Source organism: Balaenoptera borealis, assembly GCF_965194805.1.
Source record: "Balaenoptera borealis genome assembly, chromosome: 17".
NCBI classification, from domain to species: domain Eukaryota; kingdom Metazoa; phylum Chordata; class Mammalia; order Artiodactyla; family Balaenopteridae; genus Balaenoptera; species Balaenoptera borealis.
The window spans coordinates 42830585-42852491 of record NC_138876.1 but is presented as its reverse complement, the minus strand read 5'-3'; the positions used below and the strand labels follow the sequence as shown (position 1 = coordinate 42852491).

Below are 21907 nucleotides of genomic sequence, written 5' to 3'. Positions count from 1 at the left end.
TAATGGTGTTAGTAAAATTCAAAAACTATGACACTTTCAGGAAGATTGGCTGTAATCGGTGGCTCAGCAGCATGGCAATGACATTGACTATAGAAATGGGGAGGTAGAAGAGGTGAAAACATAAACTCCGTGAAGCAGGAGCTCTATCTTGCGGATCACTATGTCCCCAGAGCCTAGGATAGTGGTGCTTAATAACTATTTGTTTAATTAATATATGAAAATATTCACATCAAATTCAGGCAACGCTTCTTGTTTTAGATTTGGAGTTGTACCATGGTTATGTAAAATGTGAAATTAGGGGAAGCTGGGTAAAGAATATATAAGAACTCCCTGTGTTATCTTTGCAACTCTTCTGTAAATTAAAAACTGTTTCAAAATAAAAAGTTTTTTTAAAGTTTCTCTATGGAAAATCATGAGATGGGATGGGATAGTGAGGGAAGGGCTATGTGCCCTGGACCCTTCTATGAAGCCTTTGTGATAGTGGTAGCATCTTTTCAAGAAAATCCCAGAAGCAGCCAAAGGAGCAATAAGAAGTGAAAGTAAAAAGAAATGTCAATAAACTGTGTTCTTTCTCTAAGGATGTTCAGAATATGAAGGGAAAGGTTTAGTTTTTGTGGTGAAATAAGATGGTGGATTCAACTACTTTATTATTTATTAATATATTTGGGTATTAATGTAAAGATGGCTCTGAAAGGCTAAGAAATCAGAGATACTCAGGTTACATCATAATTGGTAATTTGGGCTCTACTCTGTAGTGTAGAGTGTGGCTTTTGGTTTTACTAAATGTAGGAAGAGTCAGCTTTATTTACAAAAGAAAGAAAAAAAAGGAAGGCAGAGAAGGAGGGAGAGACAGAGAAAGGGAGGAAGGGTGGGAGAAAGGAAAGAAAGTTAGAGGGAAAGAGGGAGAGGGGAGAGAAAGACTATAGACAGAAGTTATCTCCCTAATAAATAATACACTCAGTCCTTAAATCAGAGCTGAGGAGATAACAGAAGTGGTCATCTAGAGGTGGATGGACCTAGAGTCTGTCATACAGAGTGAAGTAAGTCAGAAAGGGAAAAACAAATACCATATACTAACATATATATATGGAATCTAAGGAAAACAAAAAAAAAAGGTCATGAAGAACCTAAGAGCAAGACGGGAATAAAGACACAGACCTACTAGAGAATGGACTTGAGGATATGGGGAGGGGGAAGGGTAAGCTGCGACAAAGTGAGAGAGTGGCATGAACATATATACACTACCAAACGTAAAATAGATAGCTAGTGGGAAGCAGCCGCATAGCACAGGGAGATCAGCTTGGTGCTTTGTGACCACCTAGAGGGGTGGGATAGGGAAGGTGGGAGGGAGGGGGACGCAAGAGAGAAGAGGTATGGGAACATATGTGTATGTATAACTGATTCACTTTGTTATAAAGCAGAAACTAACACACCATTGTAAAGCAATTATACTTCAATAAAGATGTTAAAAAAATAAACAAATAAACAAATAAATAAATAAAAATAAAAATTAAAAAAAAAAGGTCTTGAGCTATAGGCCATTCATATAAAGACTTTACATCTAAATGTGGCTTCAAAAATAAAGTTCTAAAAGCAATGATTTTTAAATCATGTAAACATGTGTATGACTTTACAAATATGGTCTGTGGGACTAAGGATGGAACGTTCTTTGTTGTTAGGAAGTACTGATGTAAGTGATGCTAATACCACTGTAGAAGACACTGATGTACTTAGAGCATTGGGCTGCCAGCTTTTATGTTTAAATACTATTTTACAGGCATATAAATAATTCAATATTTGGACTTACTTGCTTTGTTCACTCTGAAGGGTCATTTTCCACAGTAGTAAGTGCCTTAACCTTAAAAACCAAAGGGGTTTGTTTAATAAACAAACAAAAAAATCTACAATGTCATTTTTTTAGCACATAACATGCTGTTTTTTCCATCAAATCAATTGATCTTTCCTTGATGAATGAAATCCCTTTAGGGCTTGATGACACTGACATTTAGAGAATCAGTTTCCAAAGACAATTTACTTCTAGAGATATGAGTTTAGTTCACACTTTACTAGTCTTCCAATTTGTCTAATATTTTCCATTATTATCTGTACTTTACTTTCACCATATCCTCAGACTGCTTAATGTACATAACAAATATGTGTGTGTATGTTAAAAGTTCTTCTAAACTTTATCTTGATTATACTGAGCGTTTGGGGTGTTCTTGCCGGTTTCTATTTCATTTAAAGCAACATTTATATCATTGTTCAAAAACCTTAGGCTGCACTGATAATACAGAAACTTAATCACTTCGGGGAAATACCTCAGTGTCTCTTAAACAGAGCAGATGAGCTTTTCTAAACAATGGAAGGTAACCCCAAATAAGAAAAGCTTGGCAGCCAAAACAAAACAAAACAAAAGACAAACAAACAGAACAGGAAGAAAAACAAACAAAATGTCCACAATGTACAGGATGGCAAATATTAAACAAATCTGAAGAGGGCAGAAAGGATGATTGGAGCTAGTCCACTGTGGAACTGACTTCCCTGGAATGGAAAATTGCTTCACTTACTCTTCCAGGTTGTAGATCTGTACTCAGCTTCTACCCCTCCCCCTCTCCTATTCCTTGCCATCCAAATCACAGTGTGGGTGGGTGGATTTTCCTTGTGGAGACATTGACAATTCCATAAATAAGGAGTGGGAATCTTCGTTGGCATGACAGAGAGACTGAAGAGAAGGTAGGAGCTTCCACCAATGGGATTTACTCTGTATTAGTTCTATCTCACTGTGTAACCATTACCCCTAAAACCCAAGAGCTGCAAACAAAGAACATTCTTTTTCTCACAATATCTGTGAGTCTTGAATCAGGGTCTGACCTCACTGAGTCCCTGTGGCTCAGGCTCTCTCACAGGGAGCAATCCAGATGTCTGCCCTAGCTGTGTTCGTTTCAGGCCTTGAGGAGGATGTGATCCACCTCCAGGCTCATGAGTGGCTGTCAGGTGAATTCAGCTCCTTGCTGGTTGTTGGACTGAGGGTTTCAGTTCAGTGCTGTCTACTGACCTTCCCACATGAGGATCTCCACAGGGCAGCTCCCAACGTGACAGCTGCCTTCATCAAAGAAGGGGAGTGGGGGACGCACAAGCAAGACACAACACAAGTTGGCCTTTTCTGAAATTATAACTTAATTTCAGAAGTGACATCCTGTCACCTTTACCACACTCTGTTCAAGATTCTCTAGAATTATCACTGCCCCAGAAATAATTTTTATATTGATATATCAGCTTGGAAGACATCTGAGTTCGTAGCTAATGCAAATTTGAAATCCAAAGTTTAAAAATTCTCAGAGGAGACTTCTATTTTCTACCCAGAGCTCCAACCAAGAAAGACTGGTATTTTTTCACCTCTATGCTTATGGACAGATTCTTTCTGGTTCTTTCTTCCTCAGACTTTTAATTGTCCAAGCTATATGTCTGAGTGTCGGTTCTAACTCCCTGCCTTGCATGGGCCTAAGGCTTGATCTTCCATTCATTGCCACAAAGATTAAAACCTGACCTTCTGGATTTCTAGAATCGATAACCTGCATTCACATCCCCACTCCCATCTCCCAGCAGCCATAGCCCAACTCTGACTTCCAGATCACTTTTTGCTGATTAGTCCCTAGGGATTTCTTTTGTTTTCAGTTAAAGAGATGTTTGTTATGTTTAGCTACCCTTTCTAATTGTATCAGGAGTGTTTTCAGATTTTAATGCACCAAAACCTCACTGTAGTAATTTTATCTCCTTGGTAACTAAACTTTTCATTCTGTTTCTCATTTACTGCTGTTATAAATTCCAAAATGTTCCCATATATTTGTTATCCAAATGTCCCAAAAGGAAAAAGTTAATTCTGTTCAATATAGAATTCAATATAGAATGTTCTGTGGGGCAGAGTTCATGCCAGGCTCCTCACAACCTGCTTCCATGGGTGTTTCATTTTATTTTATTATTATTATTTTTTTGGTACAGGTATTTTATTTGGGAGTACATTCCAGAAAGCTGTTACAGGGAAATGTGACATGAAGTAGAAAAAACCAATAAAAGGCACATTCTCGAGGTCACAGTTCTAGGCAACAGGGGCTCAACTCAGCCAGATCCTCTGATAAATGTAAAGAATGCCTCCGAACAGTGTCCATAGAGAGGATGGCTAGGGTACTTATGCTTCAGATCCCAGACTCTCCAACATGAACGCTCCTGCACCGCCAGGTAATGCCAGCACGTGAGCTGAGTTGGCTTCTGCATCTTTGTCCAGCGCTGTAACTGTTCTAGGTATTTGTCCAGTCCGATGATGGAGAGCTTCTTCCTTGAGGAGTCTGAGACTTTGGTTGCCATTTTCATATCGAAGTTTGGTTTCTGACAAATGATCTCTTACGTCTCCATGTTCTAGATGGCCTGATTCAGATCTTTATTCCTGAGGGTTGTTAGCGTGTGGCTGTTTTGCTTTTGTCAAGCTGTGGAAGATGTAATTTTCCTTTCACTCTTATCAGGCATGGAAGCTCCAAGAGATGCTTCAATAGGTCTCCAAGATCTCTTCACCATTCTGATTATGTAGCAGTGAGTCTAGCTCCTCTTGATAATCAGAGTTAATTTTTCTCTCACCAGCATGGTAACTATTTTCTTTGTCTGCTAGTCTACTGACATATGATGCCCCAAATGACCATGCAGCTATAATAGCTTCAGTTTCAGTGAAAACATTATTGTGTCCAGTGGTGGAATTGTTCCTCTCCTGGGAAATAAGGACTTCTAATTCAGTAGAGACTAAAGTTATAGGGATGGGAAAGACACATTTCCAAGTGGGTCTCTGGGAGTAATGGCAAGAGGACTAATTCTATGCATACCCCTTGATTCCAGACCCATGTATTATAACTATTTGGGACACAACAGTCTTGTGTCAGTGTTTCAGGGCACATCCCAAAGAATAGCACCACCACTCCACATCCCCAAGCTGGCACCTTCAATAAGCTTTGTAAGGATCCCTTCAACATTCTATCGGGCTAGCTATCACAGGTGATACACTGTACGGTAGAACCAGTGGATCCCACGGGCATGCATCCATTGTTGCACAACTTTTGCCACAAAATGGGCCGGATGTTGACAGCACAAGCTGGGCAACAAGTCCTTCCTTAAAGGGAAATTGAGCAGCACATGTGTACAATCCAGCACTAAGTTACTCAAACTCTCTGGACCCTTCATGAACAAATTTCATGATCTCTTCCAACTTATCTTTCCAAACTGAACTCCCACTACTCTGATTTATCCACTGATAGTTTTTCCAGCTGGACCATAATACATTTTGTTGCCAGTATACATCTCATTTGTTAAAGATTCTAGGGTCATGCTGTTTCCACTTTTTGGGGCGCCTTTGCTTTCAACTCCACGTGGTGAAGTAAAATGTGTCTTACAAGGACTGGTGAAATGCTATCTCACCTACCAAGCTTTTTCTAATCCCTCTGTCCCAAATCATTCTTCTGTATTCTCCCACAGATCTCCCCACACAAAAAAGTTGCAATATTTATCTTCTCTGAAAATCCATAACTCTTTATCTATACCTCTGCAATATCACCACCTGTTACTATTAGCTGTGTAACCCAATTAAAACTTTGGCCCATGGGCATTTCATTTTAGTCCATAGCCTTTGGCTTAGATAGAGAATTTTGGCCCAATCAGTTGTAGACCAGCTTAGCCAGTCATAAAGAATGATACACTGTAGATAGGGAATCACTTTTAAACAACTTTTCTAGAAAGGGGATCTTGGTACAACAAACATTGAGACTCTCTGGGAATTTCCACTATAATTTAGTGCTTAATTAACTGATGCTCTTTAATTATTTAGTGTGTATTTTTCTTATCTCAATAAGCAGGTTTTTGTCAGGAGTTATCTTTTATCAACACCGTTACATTAATTGTTGATAGGCACATTTTGATGGACTGACCAAATAGGTAGGAAGAATATAAGGGAGTGTAGTGAGTTCAAGACAAGTTAAAATGAGTTGTGTAAAGACAATAGGGCATGGAGAAGTTGAAGCTGGGTTATTTAAGCAAAAGGGTACACAATTATAAGAAGATGGAAGGAGGAAGAAGAGAAAAATACTAAATGTATAGGAAAAATATGGTTTTATGTTAAAAATAAGAAGAAGAAAATTCCAATCAATTATCTGAAGGGGATTACAGGAAATAATCATATAAAAATGCACTACAGAAAGAAAAAGAGGGGGCAAAATTGCTTGAAGAAGGAGGTAGAGGAGCACACATGATTTACACCCCCAAAATGCAGCAAGTCCTAATGCAAAATATTTTGTAGAAGAAAATAATTGGATATAAAATAATTTTTATAAATATTTTATCTGGAAAAAGTAAATATCCTTGATAAATGAAGTAGAGGATCCCCCAATTTAATTTTCTATGAAGCCAGAAAAAAATACCTAAAACTATTCTGCATAAATTAAGTATGACTGTAGATTGGAGAGTACTGATGATAATAGTTTGTGATTAACTTTTAATCATAAATCCTAAACTCAAAAGTTCAAAATATGCCCCATTTTAGAAAGAAAAACACTTAGGTTTTCAAATCTGAGTTCACAGGCACATCAATTTTAGTAACTAACATCATTAACAACATTCAGTTTAGTTATACTTTCTAATTTTGCATTTATTTTTCCAGATGGTTGTAGAATATTTATATCACAAAAGTTTTCCTCTTAATGGTAATATGAACTTATTATTTTGTTATAATTCTCTGTGAAAAAGTAAAGAATTTAAATGGAAGAAATTTCAAAATGAATGCAAACTTCAAGACCAGCTTGGAGGAAAAAATAAAAGTTTTATTACAATGAGTTTCTTAAGAAGGATGTTGTCAAGGAGCCTCTGTTTAAATATGGTTTGATGTCACCTAAGCAATTAAATTCAATTTGCTTTTGTGCCTTAGTACAGCATTGGAGGATTGGAAAACTTCCCAGGCTCACTAGGCTGGATATGAATTCTCACCTCCCTGAAACTTCTGTGTTTAGGGAGTGCCTTTCCCAATTATAGCTGCGTTCTGACAGTAACTAACCATTACCCTGAGTGACAGGCAAAGAAAGCCAAGAGCCTCAAGGCTAAAAGAGATAAGTGAACGTGATCTCCAATTACACACTCAGTCAAAGAGGATTCCTCCTAGACTCATTCTAATGTTTTCTATATCAGGGGCCAATCGGTGTGTGTAATTTGCACAGATGCATTATCAGAACATAGTAAATACGTAACTATGAGGTGATGCAAATTTGGTGATCCCCGTTTATTTTGCTGTTATATCAAAATAGCAACAAATAATCTAACAATAATAAGTAATTTACTTTATTAATACAGTGGCAAATTTCTCCATAATGAGAGCAAATTAGTGATTATGAAGAAAAGGTCTGCCTCTATTTTATTGATGGCTTTCTTTAATAATAATACTTCTAAGCAGTTAATTTTTCTAAACTTTTTTTTTCTTAAGAGTAGAGAAGAAGCTGAGGATTTTTGATTTGAATGTTAACTTTTGCACTTTAGGAAACATTGTTATTTACAAGTGAGGAATCTGGAAAAGCAAAAATACTATACATATCCAAACTGAAAAATCCACAAAAAATGTTAAAACAAAATGTACACTCAACTCTACTTCATCATAAGAAATTGCCTTTAAGCATTAAAAAGCTGTGATTTTTCCATCACACTCACACAACACACATGCACACACACACACACACACACACACACACATGCACACACAAATTATCATGAATGAACAACACCTAATTATCTGATCTATGAGTTAATTGAGCCATTAATAGATTTTGGAAATATAATTGCATTTGATGTGTGAATCTGAGCTTTATAGTCATTTCTATATCAAATTCTTTAGTATTAGTTATTAGCTTTTTTAATTGCTTAAAAATTTTTAAAAACTAAGGAAAACCAATCTAAATGAACCATTTTTCCATTTTCAATTCTTTGTAATTTTATTTCTGAGATAATTATATCTTCTTTGAAGTTTTTTATCATGGTGCTTCACCTGCTGACTTGTGATGTTGAAATCCAACAAAAGGGGACTCTTCTAAACCAGGTTTTCCCAAAATGTGTTTCACAGAATATTTGTTCCACAAGATGGTATTAGATGTTCTGAATTTAACTATGAAGCAGAAAAGTTGGACTAAATAATGTTGACTAGGTTTCTTTACTCCATTGTTCTTTAGAATTTTTATTATTATAAATGCTTCTTGTGAATGTCCAAGAAGTGAGTACTTTATTTGATGTTTCCCAAGGATATCGGTTATAGAACTTTTTTTTTAATTGAACGTTTTAAAGGATTGGATTTTTTGAGAAACCCATTAGGTTCAGGAATTTTTTAAGTGACATCTTAGATAACCAGAACTGTCTAACTATGGCAGAGCCCTGTGCCCGGTTAATAGGAACAGAAGCAACACCCAAACACAGATCATAGTAAATTAGTGAAAGAGTGTGTGGGAAAATTTAGTTGTTTTTTTTTTTTTTCTTTCAATTTTAGTACAAGCATTTCACAGAAGAATATATTCAAACAGCAAATCAGCATATGAAAAAGTTCAGAATGGAAATGCCCATCAAGAGTAGAATTGAGGAAAAAAAAAAAAACTGTGGTATGTTCAAATAACGAAATACTATAAAGTAATAAAAACAAATCAACCACAGCTTTATAAAACACTTTGGATAAATCTCAAAAACTTAATATTGAGTGAAAAAAGCCAGACACAAAATATCAAAAATCAGGAAAACTAACCTTTTATTTTTTGGAGGGGGGATGCTTACTTAGGTGTTAAAACATAAATAAAAGCAAAAAAAATAGTTACCATGACAAGCAGAATTGTGATCAGCTGTGGTGAGGAGGAAGAGAAGGGAGGGGAACCGGAAGGAACCCCGTTAGGTGTCAGGGGAGGGGATCTGGGATGCTGGAAATGTTCTATATCTTTTCCTGGGTTATAACTACTGGGTGTTTGCATTGATATAAATCTTAAAGTTGCACATTTGTGTTTTGTACTTTTTTCTAAGTGAAAAAGAAAGAGTAGTTCGGGTTGTTTCGAGGTCAGTGGGTTCAAAACTTAGGTCCAAAAAATTTACTTTTTTCCAAAACCAGTTTTGGAAAATCTGCAGTATCTCTATGTATGACCATGCTACAGGAGCAAGAGGGAAATAAATCACCTTCACAAGTCAGACTGTTCAATTTCAGTTTCCTTCATAAAAGATTAATATATGTAGTGACACTTAGGAAACTGCAAATTATACAAACAGAAATGGTTGCTCTCCATCAACATCTCTTCTGTCTCTACCATTACTACCTTCCAAGTACTGATAATGAGTAGCCTGTACAAAAAGGATATCAAGTTGTCAACACAGTTTCCAAAGCCACCCCAAAGGAAGGATGGTCACAATCGTGGAAGGTTAACATCTACCTTTGCACTTGGCTGCTCTCCAAAATATCATAAATTGCAATAAAGGGGAAAATGTCATGAGAAGTTATCAATAACTGAATAAAATAATAAAAATTAAAAGGCAAGACCATAATAAGACTTTAGGGTTTGCTGATGGAACAATATCTAAGAACAATTTTTCTCTGCTCCAGAAGGTTACCCCCAACAATTTCGCTAGACTCTCCTACAACTGAAATCACATTTCTTAATTCATCCTTTTTAAAGATTTAGGTCACGTCTACTCTCCATCTTGGATATAAGAAATCAGAGGCCCCTAAGTAATTTTCGGAGTCAAATGGCATGTCATTTATGGTGTGGCAGCCAAGATTAATGACCTTTAATTTGAGCTCAGATAACCTTAACTCCCCATGGGGGTAAAGGCAACGGAAAATCTGGACAATCAGTTTCCTAAACACATTTTGGCGATTCCATGCTGATGTGCTTGCTGTGGCTGCTAATGATATTGCTGATAAGATATTTTAATGAAAAATATTTTAAAACTATTTATTAAGTGCTTACAGAATTCTAGGCACTTTACTGATCCCTTTGCTTAAATTATCCGATCATCCTTATAAAAACCTAGTGAAGGGGTTTTATATCCCCATTTTACAAGAAAAAAGTTTTATCTAACCTGTGCCATTAACATGGAAAGGTTCTAAGATGCTAGCAATAAAGAGACAAACATGCATAATTGAGTTCACGTAATTCTGTTATCTAAGGTTGAGGTGGCTAAAATGTGTTGCTTCTCAAACTGTGGTCCTTCGATCACTTGCATTAGAATTATCTGGGGAAACTAGAAACACACAGATTCTAAGGTTCTATCCTAGACTTACTAAAACAGGAGCTCTGGAGTAGAAGCACCTGCATTTTTAGCCACTTTCCTGGGTGATTCATATGCAAGCTGAAATCTGAGAACATTTTTTTTTTTAACATCTTTATTGGAGTTAAATTGCTTTACAATGGTGTGTTAGTTTCTGCTTTATAACAAAGTGAATCAGTTATACATATACATATATCCCCATATCTCTTCCCTCTTGCATCTCCCTCCCTCCCACCCTCTCTATCCCACCCCTCTAGGTGGTCACAAAGCACCGAGCTGATCTCCCTGTGCTATGCGGCTGCTTCCTAGTAGTCTGCACAAAAGGGGCAATGAAATGGTTAAACAGTCAAACCCTGAACAGCTGCTGTAAAGAAGAGAAGTTTAGTATTGCTTCACAGAGAGCATTATAACTTCTTTCACTGGAGCAATGGAAGAGGGTTGTTGTTTTTAATATCAGATTCAATCTAAAAGACTTTCTTCCAGTCCAAAGCTGATTCCCATTGCTGCACCAGGGTTCAGGAGGAAAATGAAAGAAATACAGACAGAGCTAACTCATCATTCAAAAAGAGACTGGAGCAAGATTTTTGCAGAGTGTATTGAAATACAACATAGGGGCACTTAATGGAGATACCTTCCATTAAAGTAGAATCTGTGATCAAATACTGGCGGCTCTTAGGTTAAAGTCCCCAGCTGGTATGGGACACAGACAATTACAGTGTTCAGCTAGTTCCCTTGAGCACACCCAGGTAATGCTTCCACCTATTCCTAACGGTGAAGCTCGGCAGTTAATTTCAGAGCCACACTAGTTTTTGTATTTGCTGTACATTATTAATTATGCTGAAGCTCAACGTTTATGAAATTGTACAGAGTTCTTATTCTAATGTAGGTTATGGGAATCCACAATCATTTCTGTCAATATCCTACAGTCCACAGTTGGAGACCCCTTTAAATGATCCTGGTGAAGATAACTGGACCACAGTTAGCTCCCACAGCTGCATCCAGGCCCTGAGGGTCAAGCAGACAGATTAAGTCACCAGCACCCAGAGAGATCAAATCCTAAACCGTATTATTTCTCCCAATATTATGCTCTTTTTTTGCCAACAGATCTCAACAGACTACTATTTAATATGAGGATAGAGTGAAAGGAGTAGCTTTTTAAAATTTAGTGAAGAGTTTTGTGATTGATTCATTTCCATATATTTCTTAAGCCCTGGATTGTATTTGTGGTACATTTGATTCCCCACCCCTGAATGTAACAAAACAGCTGTGTTATAAACTACAGAAACATTGTGCTATTCTGGAACTAGATAGTGGTGATATTTGCACAACATTGTGAATGTGCTTAATGTCACTGAATTATACACTTTAAAATGATTAAATTGGTGGACTTTATGATATGGATATTTTACACAGTAAAAAAATAATTAATTAAAAAATTGTGTTAACATTCAGGCATGAAAAGGCAAATTGGAACCTGCTTCTGATAGTTTCCAGCTTGACCTCTGCATGCTGGAACGGTTACCTAGTTATTCATCATTGTTTCCTTGATTTTTATTAGATGACACTATAAAACTGATACTTATATGTATCATGACAAATAACTAAATGTCTGTATAACTTTCTTTTTATTCATAAAACAAATATTCATTGAGACTTACTGTAAATGAGACACTGTACTAGACACTGCTGTAAAGGCAAAGATGAGTCAACAAGAGCCCTGCCCTCCTGGGATTTGCCATCTAACAATGGAGTAGTGAGAAAATATCTGAATTCTTTCAACATGCCAGGCACTGCCCAGATGGAGGGAATCATAAAGTGTAGGAAGACACAGTCCATGTCTTTTTGGTGAATTCAGAGTCTAGTGTGGGAAGACAATGTAATACATATTCTACCTGAGCAGGAGAGAAGGCATTTGAGAACACAGGCATTAGAGGGAAAAATCATGAATAAGACTGGTTTCAAGGCATCACAACATTTATTGGGAAGTACATTTAATATAAAAACATTCACGGCTTTAGGTGAACCTGGACTTCAGCAGTTCTAGGCACTACTGTCCTCACACAGGACTAACTTACACAGACCCTGGTAAAATATAAGCACTATGCTCAGATTTTTGTCCCCAAATTACAGTTCTAATTAATCCAGTTAGCACAGCACCAGTTTTCTGACTTCTCTAAATATTCGGTAATGAAACCCCAGGGTTAGGCTAATCTAGAACTTCTACATGCCCAGCCATTAATAGAACTTGCTCTGTGATCTTGGACGAGTCATTTCACTTTTCTGAGTTCTAAGACGATAGAATTAAGTACTGTAAAGATGTCTATCTCTGTAGTGATTTATTTTTTCTTTCCATATGACCCAATACTTTAGATATGAGAACTAAGAAAAATGTTTGATAAAGCTAAATGTTTCTTTAAGATTAATAATAAGAAAAAAATCAGCACTGCTGCATCTGGAAACTTGAGTGCCAAGGGATAAGTGGTATCTAATAATTAATAAAAAGTGGTTGTGAAGCATTTTGCAAATATAAAATGCTAGATAATTTATAAATATTTAAATAGTTATTAAATTTAATATGAATATTACAAAGATTCCATTTTGATTTCCTATGCCACTTTATTGCCTCAGAGTGCTTCATTGATATTAATTATGTTACTGTTGGTGTTATTGCTGTTAATTGTTTGGTTTCTGGAGGGATATATCCCAGGTAAAGAGGAGAGGGGAAATAGGGGTAAATAAATTGGTTGTAGGGTTTTATTACTGGAAGGAGCTATTCTTTTCTGTTACAGTGTATTTGAGGTTTGTCAATTAAGTGCCTGGTTCATAAGTTTCTGTTGTTACTTAGATCTGGTTTTGACTTTGCTTCTTCTGATCTTATTTGCTGAGTTACAAACTCCTCCAAGTCACACACCATTTTATTCAGCTTTGCATTCTTCCAAAGTTTCTTAGTGCAATGTCTACTTGACTGCTTAAAAAATACTTGCTAAAACTTGAAGGGGAAGAAAGTTAATGCAGTATATGCTCACAGGTCTCAGTGGTTCCACTTCATAGCTCACGCAATGTTCACACCCTCACAAGGAGGCAAATCGTCCTATTTAAGAGACGAAGAAACTGATACCATGACTGACTAAGGACAGCACAAAATGTATCCACCTAGGAATGATGGATACAACTCTATTTGATGCCAAAGTGCCTGCCTTTTCTCATTACTTAATACCATCTCCATAGAAACTTATCAATTAATGAAAAAGTGGAGTTGTTTGGAACAGGAATTTGTAAGGAATTATTGCATTAAAAAAACGTTCTTAATTGAGGGTAGAAAGGGCTTTGGAAACTTGACAAAGGAGAAGGGAAGAAAGAGTAAGAGGAAGCAGCAATGAAGGAGGAGAGCGGGAAACAATAGATAGGCCCAGAAAAGCAAGAAAACATTGAAATAAAAGGAATGCCGTGAACACTTCTTTGTAGAAAAGAAGACAGACCAGAGCTCACAGACCACCTCAAGGTAGTAACTTGTGTAGGGTGGGGAGGGAGGATCAGGAATAGGATTTACCTAATATCCCATGAGCTTAGTTGTGGAGGTGTGGTGGAGTCTTTAAGCAAAACCACAAAGCAAGCACAGGAGAAAGTAACTGGCTTTGCTGATAAGAGGTGAGGAAGAGAGCTGGCTGCAGGTGGGCCCAGTGATAAGCAGAATATATGATGCTGCGAAGTCTTGATTAGAATAGTTTAATAAAAGCATGTGACTGTTGCCAATTAGGAGCTAGAGGTAAAATATGATTCTGCTGCTAATTTTGTATCCAAGTAGAATTATACTGTGATTAGCCTAATAGAATGGCATTGGAAATCTGTAGGCACTGCATGGGAGACCCACTATCTAACAAGCAGCTGAACAGAAGCAGTAAAGCATCACTATCTCCACCTTACCTGGCCCATGAGTGGCTCATGCAGAAACAAGCTTGTGCAGAGGCAGCTTGAAAAGGGGAATAGAGGATTCCCAAGGTGCACAGGAAGAGGGTGCAATCTTCAAGACCCAGTCCCCAAAGGGTCCTTAGTCTGCTGGGAATTGTGTACCTCTGGATGTGCAATACCCAAAGGGGCTTTTAAGGGAGTCTAAGAGTAATTCTTCCACAACCTGTCAAGTGGCTTGCCCTGAAGGAATCCTGTGCTTATCGGAGGCCCCTCTGTGAGATGAAGTCCTAGTGTTTTAGACCAGGAAGGTCCTGCTGGGGATTTCTCTAACTAGGACCGCCTTTCACTCCAACTCCAGTAAGTAAGAAAGAGAGCATTCAACAGCGTAGAGATAGTGTCTGAGAGTACATACAAATGGTCCAACCTGATAAAAAAAAACAACAGGATATTCTCCTCTATTCTTTGCATGGGTTATGGTTCTCTTTTTCCCCTGGCTCCCACCACTTCTGTCTTCTGCACTGTCCACACTGGGACTTGGATTAAAGGCTGATTTACATCTGTTGTGCATCCTAATTTCCCAAGAGTATATGAATGAATTTACAACAAAGGAGCTCTCCTTTTATTTCCATGAAATGTGATGCACGGTGTCACTCAGCAGCTAGTGACATGTGTGCTGGCAATAATAAGGTCTTGCTTTTTGAAATAATCTGTGAACAATCCATATTTAACTGTTCTTCCTATTCAAATTAATTCCGATATTGAAATCATAATGTAGAGCATCTGAATTCTTAAAGCACCATGCAACCTAAGGTGCTAACCTGGTAGAGGAACCACTGCCTTTTCTTCGAAACAAAAAACTATTTAGCTGGTACTGAAAGTAAGATTAACATGATACAAACCACACCCAATCCACAGGCCTCCTGAGGTTTTGTACTGATAGCTGCTTTTCCAGCCTAATTTCCACTCCAGTATTCAAATCCAAGTAGGTAAATTAACCCTGCTGTTCTTTCCCCAGAGGTGATAATGCTTGCTTGATTTGGAAATACCAAAGTGAAGACCTTCTCATCCAATAAACAAAAAGATTGAATTTCTTCCACTTTCACATCTCAATAAAACAGAAAACTTTCTATTTTTTTAAATCAGAGAGTATGATGATTGGCTCAAATTTTTTTTTAGCTCAAGTGCATTTACTAGCAACAGAGATGTAGAACATAGGAGGGCCACACTCAAGCCCTTGAAGTGTTTTGACAAGGTACCAAATCTTTGAGTCATTATAATAGTCTGATGCTGATGTTGTAGGAAAATGGGGTACGAGAGGATGGTCATGTCCCAGGTCTCGACCCAGTTCTTGGGAGAGGCCGCCAAGTGAGGGTCCTTGGCTTTACGCAGGAAAGAATTCAAAAGCAAGCCATAGCAAAGTAAAAGCAAGTTTGTTTAGAGAGATACACATTCCATAGACAGATTGTTGTAGACTGTCTCAGGAGGTGAGAGTGGCCCCGAAATATAGAGTGGTTAGTTTTTACGGGCTGGGTAATTTTATAGGATAATGAGTGGGAGGAATGTTCTAACTATCTTGGAAAAGCGGTGGGAATTTCCAGGAATTGAGCCACTGTCCACTTTTTGACCTTTTGTGGTTGGCCTCAAAACTGTCATGGAGCCTGTGGGTGTGTCATTTAGCATATGCTAATATATTACAATGAGCATATAATGAGCCTTGAGGTCTACTGGAAATTGAATCTCCCACCTCCTTGGGCCTAGTAGGTTCTAACCAGTACTTTTGTCCTATCTTCAACAGCTATGTCATTCTTTTAAAGGTTGTGCCCTGCCCCCTTACCTCCTGTCTCACTGATTTGTACTTTATTGATTCTGTAGTATAACTGACAAGAAAGCTAATTTGGTTAATTCAAGAGGTCTAGTTGCTATGTAAATGTTTACTGAATGAGTGTGTGAATGAATGAATGGCAGTAATGCATGCACATAATAAATGTTAAAATAATACAAATTCAAATGAGTACTGTTCTACTTAATTGTCCCTTTTCTATCCCATGGAAGTAATAATTGTAACAGTTATCACTCTTGATAAATGATAATTCTTGATAACATGAGCATTCTTCCATACATATTTTCTGATATATATGGTAAGCAGAATAATGGTCTCCCAAAGACATTCATGTCCTAATCCCTGGAGCCTGTGAATATGTTACCTTACATGGTAATAGGGATTTTGCAAATGTGATTAAGTTAAGGATTTTTAGATGAGGAGATTATCCCTGATTATACCATATTATCTGGGTCTACCGAATTAATCACAAGGGTCCTTTTAAGAGCAAGAGGGAGGCAGGAGAGCCAGAGTCAGAAAGAAACTTGAAGATGCTACACTGGTGTTTTTGAAGGCAGAGGAAGGGACCACAGTCAAGGAATGCCGGCAGCCTCAAGGAACCATAATAGGCAAAGAAATTGATTCTTCCCTAGAGCCTCCAGAAGGAACACAGACCTGCCGACACCTTAATTAAGGCCCAGTGAGACGTCTTTCAGATTTCTGACCTCTGGAACTATGAGATAATACATATGTATTGTTTTAAGCCACTAAGTTTGTGCTAATTTGTTACAGCAGCAATAGGAAACTAATACAATGCATATAGAACAGTCTAAATTATCCATCATAGGGATAATTCAATTGACCATCATCTACCATAAAAGTCAGGCCAGTTAATGCAATAATAATTGCAGAATGGGGGGGAGATAATAATATTTATAGTACTTACTCTGTGGAACATAATAAGTCCTTTATTGGCATTAACCCACTTAACTCTAAATATCATATACATTTTACAGATGAAGAAACTGATGTATAGCCGGGTTAAATGACTTGCCCAGGATTACACTGGTAATAGGTGGCAGAGCTAGAAGTCTGCCTCTAGAAATGACACTCTTAACCTGTCATATATTAACCTCTAATGTATGATGTGTGACCCATTGTGCTAACATTCTTTATTGGGAGTGGTTATGTTACCGAACTCAGGTTCGGCTGCTCACTGCTGTAAAGCCAATAATCGAGAGGCAAGTGTCAATAGAAAGGAAAGATGCTTTAATCAGGAAGGCCAGCAATCTGGGGAGAAGGTGGACTCATGTCCAGAGACCATCTTTGAAGATTCTGTTCAGTAATGACAGTTTTTAAAGGGAAGGCAGGGGAGGAGAATCTCAGTGAATCATTGAGGCAGGAGGTTGGGTTCTGCATCATTGTCTATTGTGTGCAGACTGGCTGACTCTCTCTTCAGATGTTCTCTTCCCCATGTGATCTGCTGGCAGGATTGTTTAGAGGGGCTTTAGGGGGGTAGAAAGCTAGTCATTCTTTAACTACTTCATTCTTCATTCTTACTTCTTTTTATCTAGGAAAAGAATCAACAGGTTAGTCAAGGCAAGATGTGCATTCAGGAGAACATAAGTCAAGAGTTAAATTGCCTAATGATCTCATTTCTATAATTAGGTTCTTTCAAGGTTAGAGGGGAGCAGAAATGGGCAAACAGGAAAGGGCCAGAAGAGCTTCTTTCAGTTAATCAACCACAACTAGTTGTATGGCATTTGGGTTGCTTGTTCTTATTAAGGTTCTCTCCATTCTGTCCCAATCGTCCCTCTGAAACTTTCTCACTGATGACAATCATTCATGTCCTAATCTCTATGCCAGAGACGGTACATCTACAGCCATGCAGAAAAACAGGGGGTAGAGTCAGGGTTCTATATTTTCCATATAGTGCAGAACGTCTGCTGCAAGGTGTCACACCAAGAATGACTTTGTAAAGTCCTAATTCAGACTGAGTTAGAGGGCTGGGTGCACAGTTACTGAAGCAAAAGTTAGTGTGGACAAAATTAGGTTGCAGACACAAATCTGAGTTAGAAAGTAACAAACGTTAAAGAACAAACAAAAAAAAATAGGTTAGAAAAATTAGAATGAGCTTTCAATTAATTCTTCACTTGATTATAAGATCCTTCACTGTAAGGATTATGTTTAAAGTTCTCAGAATCTAGTGCAGTTTACTGAACTTAGTAAAAGTTGATTAAATGTTCATTGACTGACTATACCATCAAAAATATGTCTCTTATGGACATTGTTTCATTGCTCATCCGCCTCTTTTGAAGGCTCTGGGATTTTTTCTCATTAGTCTTGAAAATATAGCTCTATGACTCTCTCAACTGACATTTTCAAGGCCAGAAAACGTACTTCCACAATTTTCTTTCTTATAAGAGAATATTAGCATGTCTCCATGGCTTAATGTTTCATCAGAATCTTCTAGATCATAGCAAATTGTTCAATTTGCTTTTAAAAGAACAATAAAAAAATTAGGAAAAAATATCCATGAAAGATATGGCTACTGTCCCAGGATCCAGAATAACAAAGCAGTCCCAGCATACTGCACCAGAAATGACAAAAAGAATGGCTATCTGAAATATAAGCTCTTTCTTACAAATACTTATAAATCAACAGAACTTACAGAAAATTATTAGAAAATTACTAGAGCTCTCTAGCATAAAACTTCTTTTAGGTAAAATAGCCATAACATTTAAACCTTCAAATGTATAAAAAGTATTAAAGAATTAGCAGCTCTTAGCTGAATTTTATGTCAACCGGGGCAAGTTTTCTCAAAGTAAATGTCTATTAACTATTCTTGATTTAATATCAGCAAAAACAACTTGTGTGACCAGCTGGAAAGGAAAAAGTTCCATAAGTAAGACATGGAGCTTAGGTCAAATCTCTGAAATGTCTTCCTCCTGTCCACATTTCACTTGAAGGAGTCTCTCCCATGAGGCTGGACACAGGTTAAGACTGAGCAAACCGGGGGCTTGAGAAATTCTGAAGATGAAGAGTATGAAGTCTCAGAGAGGATCCACCAATTGCACGGAGAGATGACAAACCGGATTCAAGAGCGGGGGCTGCAGAGAGTGGGGTTAAGGTGGTGAAGGTCCACTGAATTCTTCCGGCCCTGTGATACTCTCTTCTTCCTCCTAGAGTTTCTCTCCCAGTTTGAGTCCTATTGTCTTTCTTCCTTGGTTCTACTTTTCTAATCCACTCCCCTTCTTTTCATCCTTTTTCTAACTCTCCTTTATTTTCACGTATAATTTTTTTCTGTCTGCTTTTTTCTTCCTATTTAACTGACCAGGTGTTGATGTATATTTTTATGACTTTATGTTCATGAAATAAAGGTTTAAATTCTTTGCTTTTCATCTTGTTAATGGACAAGTTGGACAATTTATGTATATTTTTCCTCTCTAAAAAATTATTTCATTTTAAATTCTTCAACATTGATAATTTTCTGTATGTTGCTCTTCAAAGACTGGGTTGCCATCCTGCAGTTGACTAATCCTCCAGTGTGCAAGCTTTTCTTCACTTCCCTCACCAGTAGAGATGCAGCCCAAGTGGTCCAGTATTTCAGAGGGAGAAGCAGAACATGGCAGAGAGAGAATACTGCTTTTCAAAAAGGAGCAGTTTTTATGCTAAAATGCACAAAGAGCCATTGTGAATTTTTGTTTAGGGATCTAGATTTCTCACTGCTACACTGATGGAGCATAAATGTGAGAGGTATTTTACTGGTGTGTTTTTCTTTAAAATAAGTTTCAGTGTGTAATGCTAATATAAAAACATGATACACATTTTCAACTGCATTTAGATTTTTGTTACTGACAAAAATAGGAAAATTGTTGATGCCCTAAAATATCTCCCTGTGGTTCAGGCAATATCATTTAAAATAAGTTTTTCAGTATGAATTTCAAACTCTTGAAAGCATTAAAGACAAAGGCCCCTCTATTCCAATGGGAATGCAGAAAATATGAATAAATCATAATGTTCTCATGTTAAGGTATTACTAGAGGTCAAGTGGACTTCAAGCTACGTGGCAATTTCTTATCTGGATATTTTAATAGAATTTCATTTCCCTTAAGAAGGATAAAAATTTTGCATCTTGTATTATTTTCAGATGAGGGATACTCATTTGAATTAATATCAAGATGCATCCCACGCAGAATTTTAAAAAATCATCAATCTGCCATCTTATCCACATTATTTTTTACCTTCAGGCTTTTGATGTAGTTTTTATGAACAGGATTCAAATAAATTGGCTCTTTTTCCTTGGTGGTTTCTTTAATTACTTTGTTATTATCCAAGGAACTGGTTTAATTTAAATGAACACTGTGTTCCTGCTACTACTATCCAGAGAAAACACAGACTCAGAACATGCTGTTTTGTAGTTAAAGTGTATTTCTCTGCATGGGGATGCCAGAATCTGGCAGTTCAACAGCATCTTCCTGTTTTATATAAAGAGCAAATCCAACCCATCTTGTGAAATCAATGACTTCCCCCAAACTCCTATTCATTTCACTAGATACAATGAATAAGTAGTAAATATATAAAGCAATGACTTGCTTTAAGTAAATCTGATAGCATTTCACTCAAGACAAGCAATCCAGCAAGTCTATATAGCTCTTTCCCCAAAAAAATCTGTATAGGAGGTACATTTTAAAACCAATTATGAGCAGATGTTATCATGAGTGATCCAATGCCCCTCCCCCCAACTTCCCAGATTTTGACATTACACAGAGTCTTATTGAACATTTATTTGGAACAAAGATGTTTGCAAAGGTGCAGGATTCCCTGTCTTCTTTGTAGCTTCTAGCCAATGAAAGTATAGCACAAATTTCAAAGGAATCTAAACAATATATATATGTATATAAACATTAAGATGCTATAAGTATTTTACAGACACCATGAAAATATAAAGTTGTATTTCATTTCCTGAAATAGTTACAGTTTTCAACCCAGATCCATCTCTTTAAGTAAAGCCATGTGTGAGAAAAGCAAGTTTAACCTTTGGAAACATTTATTCTGGGGCTATTGACTGAGTCCCTATAGAAATCATGGTGTTTCTCCTGTTGCAGGTAGAATGGAGACCAGACGTGCACATCTACTTGGAGAAGAGCAGGAAATGGAGCAATGCGGGGAGAGTTCCCTGCCTGTGCACATACAGCAGGCTCATACTGTGTTTCATTTTATATCTTTCACCTGAGAATTTACATATCTGTCATACAATGGAGAATGGAGTCTTCCTATTTTTTAATGTGCAAACAAGTAAACTAAAACATGATCCTTTGCCATAGGTGGTGCCTGTGGCACCAGGAGAGTTGGTAGATGCCCTTCAAATGGTGGCATAGAATATATGTGGCTATTGGAGGGAAGAAACAGTGTCACTAATTGTATGCTTCAAGGTCAAACTAGAATTATAGTAAAAGCTCACCTTCTGAAATCAAATACACCTAAATTTAAATGTTGTTATGTGATCTTAGCTCCTTTAAGCCTTAGTTTCCTCATTTCTGAAATGGGGATATGAACAGTGCCTACCTCTTTGGGTGGTACTGTGGGAATTCAACCTGAAAAAGCACCTGAGAATCTTAGCATGGCTCCTGGTACATAATGTTCAATATCATCATCATTACTAAAGCAGGCTCAGAAAATTCTCATCATCCCCTGAAGCAGACTGTTTGCTATTACCCCAGGCATTCATCCCCCTAGCTAGTGTTTCTCAAAATGTAGTTCTAGGACTACCTGTATTAGATCCTCTTAGGGAGATTGTAAACAGTGCAAATTCCTGGCCTCCGCTCTAGACACCAGATTCTCTGGGTGTCAGGTTGGGACTCTCCACTT

General features: G+C 37.4%; 1 long non-coding RNA gene across 1 annotated transcript in view; it reads left to right on the top strand.

The window, feature by feature from the left end:
- The first annotated feature begins 2 nt into the window (after positions 1 to 2).
- Positions 3 to 21907, top strand: part of LOC309614607 — a 47768-nt gene continuing 25863 nt past the window's right edge. The window contains exon 1 of the long non-coding RNA XR_014236315.1: positions 3 to 21890. This is a non-coding gene — a long non-coding RNA (uncharacterized lncRNA). The remainder of the gene's footprint in view (positions 21891 to 21907) is intronic.